At 45.6% G+C, this 6,079-nt stretch overlaps 1 long non-coding RNA gene across 1 annotated transcript in view; it reads right to left on the bottom strand.

The window, feature by feature from the left end:
- The window catches only part of LOC115294335, a 20,500-nt gene extending 14,653 nt beyond the window's left edge, over positions 1–5,847 (bottom strand). The window contains exon 1 of the long non-coding RNA XR_003909820.1: positions 5,741–5,847. This is a non-coding gene — a long non-coding RNA (uncharacterized LOC115294335). The remainder of the gene's footprint in view (positions 1–5,740) is intronic.
- Between the last annotated feature and the right edge of the window lie 232 nt (positions 5,848–6,079).

The following is a 6,079-nucleotide window of genomic DNA, read 5'->3' as shown; positions in this document are numbered from 1 at the left end:
GTTGTACACTTAAAACTGATTTCATTCTATTGTATCTCAATAAAATTGTCAACACAATCAAATAAAATGTATTGGAATCAGTAATGAAACCAAAACATACAGGAGACTAGCGTCTTAGGGAAAATATTTGAACTTCTACCCTTAAATCATCTTTTAAGTCATTATTTGTTTCGATTTATAGATTCTATAGTATATATGTATACATACTAACATGTCTATAATTTACAAATGAATATTCATGCCTTGAGACACATGTTCAATTTCTTTTTTACTGATAGTGATGAACCAGTTAAAACATTTGGAGAGCTTTGTGTTGTTATAAGCCTAGACGAGCAATTTCAGTGATGTGGGAGAAACGGAAACAGACTCTAACAACTGTTCAGAAGTGAGGATAATACGCAAACTTCTCTTTCAAGACATGTGGTGGAAAGGGTATAGCTACAGGCATTGTAGGGAGTGAGGGAAGGTGATTATTTGCAGAATGAGTCATTTCAACATAGGTTTAAAGAAACAAATCAGAAAAGATAATAATATGGCAGGAAGAGAGAGAAGGAAAAAATTGTGGATAAAATACCCACAGTTTGCAGAAGGAGATGGTTCTGGAGCCTCTGTGAAGAACAGAGGGAGAAGGAGGGTTGTCAAGTTGATGGTCTCATTCTTTCCCGAATTCTTAAGCAAGGTCATCAGTGCAGGGAAGAATGCAGGGTAGAAGTCTTTGGAAGAACAGCATGGCCCAAAATATGCAAAATGGGCTAGACTCATATACACGAATGGTAAGCAGTTGTGAGAAAGCAGCTGAGTTTCTGTCACCAAGTTACTTTTATGGCGACGGTGCCCACTATGCACTCACACTGCCCAGCTACCCCTGAGATGGTTGACTGACGTTAGCTGCCGCGAGTTGGACCCTCAAGGAAATGCCTTTTTTAGGTCTACTCCAGCAAGAGAGGGCCCAGTAAATGGAACATGATAGAGACCTAAACATAAACGGTTAACTGCTATCTGTGCCTCTGGGCCCCTTTGTCATTCATCTACCACCCACAAGACCTTGGACCAAGACTCCCATCTTTACCTCAGATGCTAATTTTGGTCCCACTGGTCAGTGCTGACCTGGGTGTGGCGGTTGTGTGGGTGGGGACCACCAGGAAGCAGAGGAAGTGGCACTGGGTGAATCAGGCGGGGGGGGGGGGCCCTGCTGCAACAGTACGGCCTGACTCACCCAGGACCATGGGAAAGAGGACTTGGGGGGTGCTGGCGCCATCTCCAAGCAGCACCAGGGCCTTCAGGGGCATCATTAGTGGTTGCGAATGCTTGCCTAGCACTTCTCACAAGGTGGTGGCCTCGGCCTGCCCACATGCCATCTGGGTAATTATGTCCTATTTACCTTCCTGTAGATCCAGATGAACTAGCACTTGACTTCCTGTCTTAACTTCTCTGAGGGCTGCCCTGAACGACACAGTTTGTTGAGCCTTAAAAGTGGTGATTCTTGGAGTGCTTGGGTAGCTCAGCTAGTTAAGCGTCTAACTCTCGATTTCAGCTCAGGTCACGATCTTACGATTCATGACATGGAGCCCCATGTCAGGCTCTATGCTGAAAGTGTGAAGCCTGCTTGGGATTCTCTCTCTCCCTCTCTCTGCTCCTCTCCCACCAGAGCTCTCTAAATAAATAAATAAGTAAATAAAATGGGGATTCTTTCCAACCTATTCACCCCCCTTCCCTTACTACTTCATACTAAAGGACTCAATGGGACTTAGAGGTGGGGCTTGAGACCACCTTCTCATTTCGTTTATCAGCCACAACACTCTTCTCCCACAGAAATCCAGCCTCTATCACCAGTGTGGACACTGGGTGTGGTTTCTCGATCTGCTGAGAGTAACTCTACTTTTCTGATTGGAAGAAACAGTGCTCCTTCACTTTTCAGCTGATGTGATGCAGGTAGTACTGACTCCAGCCCCAGCCCAGGGGTAGGCATATATACACCAGCCTGGCTTGTCAGAACATCACAATCTCTCTTGGCCATAAAGACTAGTTCAACAAGACCCAGTCCTGAGAATTTTTGTGGAACTCTTAGAAGAGACGATCATTGTCTGCTGAGATTACTGAGAGCATAGATAGAGGCCAAAAGTGGCTGGCAGCTTTTTTTTCTTTCTTTGTATATACAAACACACAATTATTATCTCATTTAATTGCCACATGAGTCCCAGGAGTTGCCAGTTCTATTTATTATATGAGGTGGCATAGTTTGGAAGTCAATAGTATGCATTTGAATTCTGGCAATTATTTAAACTTTCTCTACTTCAGTTTCCTAATCTGTATGATGGGGTCAGTAATAGTACCTACAACATAGGTTGTTGTAAAGACTAATCAATTTATCTACGTGCAGTCTTTAAAACACCAGGCACACAGCAAGTGCTCAGTACATTTTAGCTATGACTATCACCATCACCATCATTATCTCCAATGTAAAGCCAAGGAAAACCAACTTGACAATAAACTATAAAAAAATAAAGACAAGGAAAACAAGGCACAGAGATGTTAAGAAACAAGTCTAAGGTTGAACAACTGGTAAGCAATGGACTGAGGTTTTGAATTAAGTCTTATTCTGGCTCCAGAGACTGTTTTTTTAGCTGTAAAACAATACTCCCTGAGCCCTGGCTCCCTCAGGGAGAGGATGGGTCAAAGCAGAGATCTAACACACTAAGCAGAGCTGAGAGAGAGGGTAAAATAGAGATAGCCCTTGAAAATATGCTGTCTTAGTCCATTTAAGCTGCTGTAACAAAAATACCATAGACTTAGTGGCCTATAACCACCAGACATTTACTTCTCACAGCTCTGAAGGCTGGGAAGTCCAAGATCAAGGTGCTGGCAATTTCGATGTCTGATGAGGACTTCCTGGTCTACCGGCTATCTTCTCGCCGTGTCCTCGCAGGGCAGAAGGGACTAGGAAGCTCCCTAGGGCCTCATTTGTAACAACACTAATCCCATTCAGGAGGGCTTCACCCTCATGAATAATCGTGTCCCAAAGGCCTCACATCCAAACACCATCACATTATGTATTAGGGTTGTAGTAATATATGAATTTTACAGGGACACATTCAGTCTATTTTATCAATCAAGCCAGAGTCACATCAACCTTTGTCATTTTCAATAACTGTACGCCACAAAATTCCTTTGTCACAATCAAGTTTGAGTTGGGGTATCTGTGCCTTGCGGTAGAAATCCCTTACGGACTGGACTCATCCTCAGGACTATCCTTGTATTCTAGGCCTCAATGGTCCAAGGACAATAGTAAACATCCCCATCAAAGAATCTACTCTAGGATGACAACAAAACAAAGCTGTTCATTTTTTCCGTCATTCATTCATTTCATTCAAGCATCCTCCCTGGGCCAGGTACTATGTTAGTTGCCAAAACATTCTGGGTAGATTGGGCACAAGTCATTTCAAAGTATCAAAGTATCCGTGGTGCTCCCACAAGTGTATCAACTCAATTAGGTTCGGCTCCAGCCTCAAGTGGAATCTCAGTTCTACGTGTCCAAAGGGAAGCTCTGGGATCTTACAATCTAGGCCAGATCTTTCCTGAGCTCTGCATATCCACTGCTATGAGCCTCTAGCTTGTCTTTAAATGGAAAAGGTAATGGGGGATTTCTGCACAGACTAAATTATTCATCTCCATCGAACCACATAAGCAGCATTCAATCTCCATCCCTGGACACAGTCTTCCCAGATCAAAATATTCGATCGAGGTCCAAACAGGAAATGCAGATGCTAACGTGTGACTTAGAAGGCCAGGGTAAAGGCGTCCACCAGTAAGGTGAGTCTTCTCCGTCTTTGCATCAGGTGTCCACACACACAGAGCCCTTGAGGGCTGAGATTACTTTTGATTTTTACATCACAAGCGTCACAGAAAATATACAATGAAAAACCCGACGATCCCTTAGAGAGTTCATTGCTCTCCCCCATCGTCTTTGATTCCCCTGCCTCCTCTCCACATCCTTTGAACTTCTAAAAAGACACTTTGAAGGCATGTCATAAAGCAGTTTTTCATTCATGCTCTTCTCTTTGATGATCTTGCTGTTTGTCTGAACTGCAGCGTCCACAGGATGTCGGGCGGGTGAGCTGAAAGCCAACAGTGATGAGGAAGGGCCGAGTGAGGACGAGCCTGAGCTGCATTTGTCAATAACGAGAAAGGGGAATGAAGGAAAGAGCAAGACCAGAAGGACGCAAGCAGAGTTTCTGGTCTCTCCGGTAGGACTTACCCTTCAAAGTGGCCACCTGTGAGAAAGGTCAAGGGTACTGGTCCCAGTGACAGTTCACAGCCTGGAAAATGTTTTATGCAGAGGCTTCCCTCCAGCTCTGGCCTCAAACACAACAGCTTTCTTGCTCACCCCCAGTCTGCAGTAACATAGCTTTTCCTTGATGAAAAGTATCATTGGTTTTGCTATTTCCCAACTTCTCCCATTTCCCCTAGTGAATGATTTATTCATTCCAGTGCCAACAAGAATACTATGTGGCAGGGAAAGGAATAGGAGAGAGAGAGAATGGGGGGGGGGGAGGGAGGGGCAGGTCCACAGGCATGCCTTTCTTCCCCAAGAACCCTAAAATACTCAGGAAATAACCATGACCCTCTGGCCTGGGGACGGGTAACTATGGTGAAAGCAGACGAGCTTTCCGTAAACGTGAGTGTTCTCAAATCCAAAGGGAAAATCAACCACTCCCTTCTGTGATGCAGTGAGTCTGATTTGTGCTAATGCAGTGGTTGTGAGGGTCAGGGTAGGGAGAAAAGCCCTTACCCAGTTATTAATATTAAATACACTGGAACCTATCATTCTGGAGGAATCTGCTATCAGGAAGGAGGGTGAAGAACTCACTCATTCATTCATTCACAAATGTTAGAGACCACCCGCTACACCCAGGGAGCTTTAAGAATGAACAAAACAGAAGCTCTGCCCCTGTGGAGCTAGGAGTTTAGAGAGGTCAGACACTGAACGGTTCCACTCATTTATGTGTAAGTATAGATTGGGACACATACCTTAAAGGAAGAGTGGAGGGTGTTAAAGAGTATTGAGCAAAGGGACAGCATGTGGCCATGGGGGCAGGGCTACATGGAGATCTGGGAAGGCCCAACTAAAGGGGTGACATTTAAGCTGAGACTGAATAGGAGAGGAAGCTCAGCAGGCAAAGAGTAGGGACACGCATGATGCAGATTGACAGCATTTTGTGCAAAAGTGTATGAGGTCGGGGCGCCTGGGTGGCTCAGTTGGTTGAGCGTCCGGCTTCGGCTCAGGCCATGATCTCACGGTTCGTGGGTTCGAGCCCCACGTCGGGCTCTGTGCTGACAGCTAGCTCAGAGCCTGGAGACTGCTTCGGATTCTGTGTCTCCCTCTCTCTCTGCCCCTCCCCTGCTTGCTTTGTCTCTCTCTGTCTCTCAAAAGTAAATAAAAAGCATTAAAAAATTAAAAAAAAAAAAGTGTATGAGGTCTAGCTGGAAGGGAGACAGACAGGAGGGGTGAACTGCAGAAGGAGGGGTCCAGTTAGCAATGAAGATTCAGCAAATGTGTAACACACCTCACAGCTCACGCCAGGCGCAATTGTGAGTCCTGAGAACACAGTATCGAAACAACATTCACAAAGTCCCTGTCCCCCTGGACAGTGCTACATCCTACACTCCAGGGCTTTCTCATCTGAAGGGCTCACAGCGCAGGCCTCCAAACTGAAAATAAGCAGCCACTCTCATTCCTGACCTGCTTGGATGTATAGCAGACCAAGATTACCACGGAACGCAGCAGGTGACAGGGCAGCCGAAGTGGATGTGGACATTTTGAGCCTCTGGGCTGGCAATTCCGGCCCACCATGGCCAGGGGTCTGGAATGATCTCTAGCCCCTCCATCGACCACATCTAAGTTCTGAGGATCACAGCATTGTGACTGACAGCATGGAAGTTCTGATTCCAGCAGTCCTGGCTTCTCGTCTAGACTCTATCTCATGCCAGCTGGGCCTAGACCTTAACCTCTGTGATCCTGATCCTCAGTCTATTAAAAAGGGTTAATAGGACCTTGACTACAGGGCAGCTGTTAGGATTC

Source organism: Suricata suricatta, chromosome 6, assembly GCF_006229205.1.
Source record: "Suricata suricatta isolate VVHF042 chromosome 6, meerkat_22Aug2017_6uvM2_HiC, whole genome shotgun sequence".
Lineage (NCBI taxonomy): Eukaryota > Metazoa > Chordata > Mammalia > Carnivora > Herpestidae > Suricata > Suricata suricatta.
Note: the sequence above shows the minus strand (reverse complement) of the source record. Positions and strands in the feature narration are given on the sequence as shown.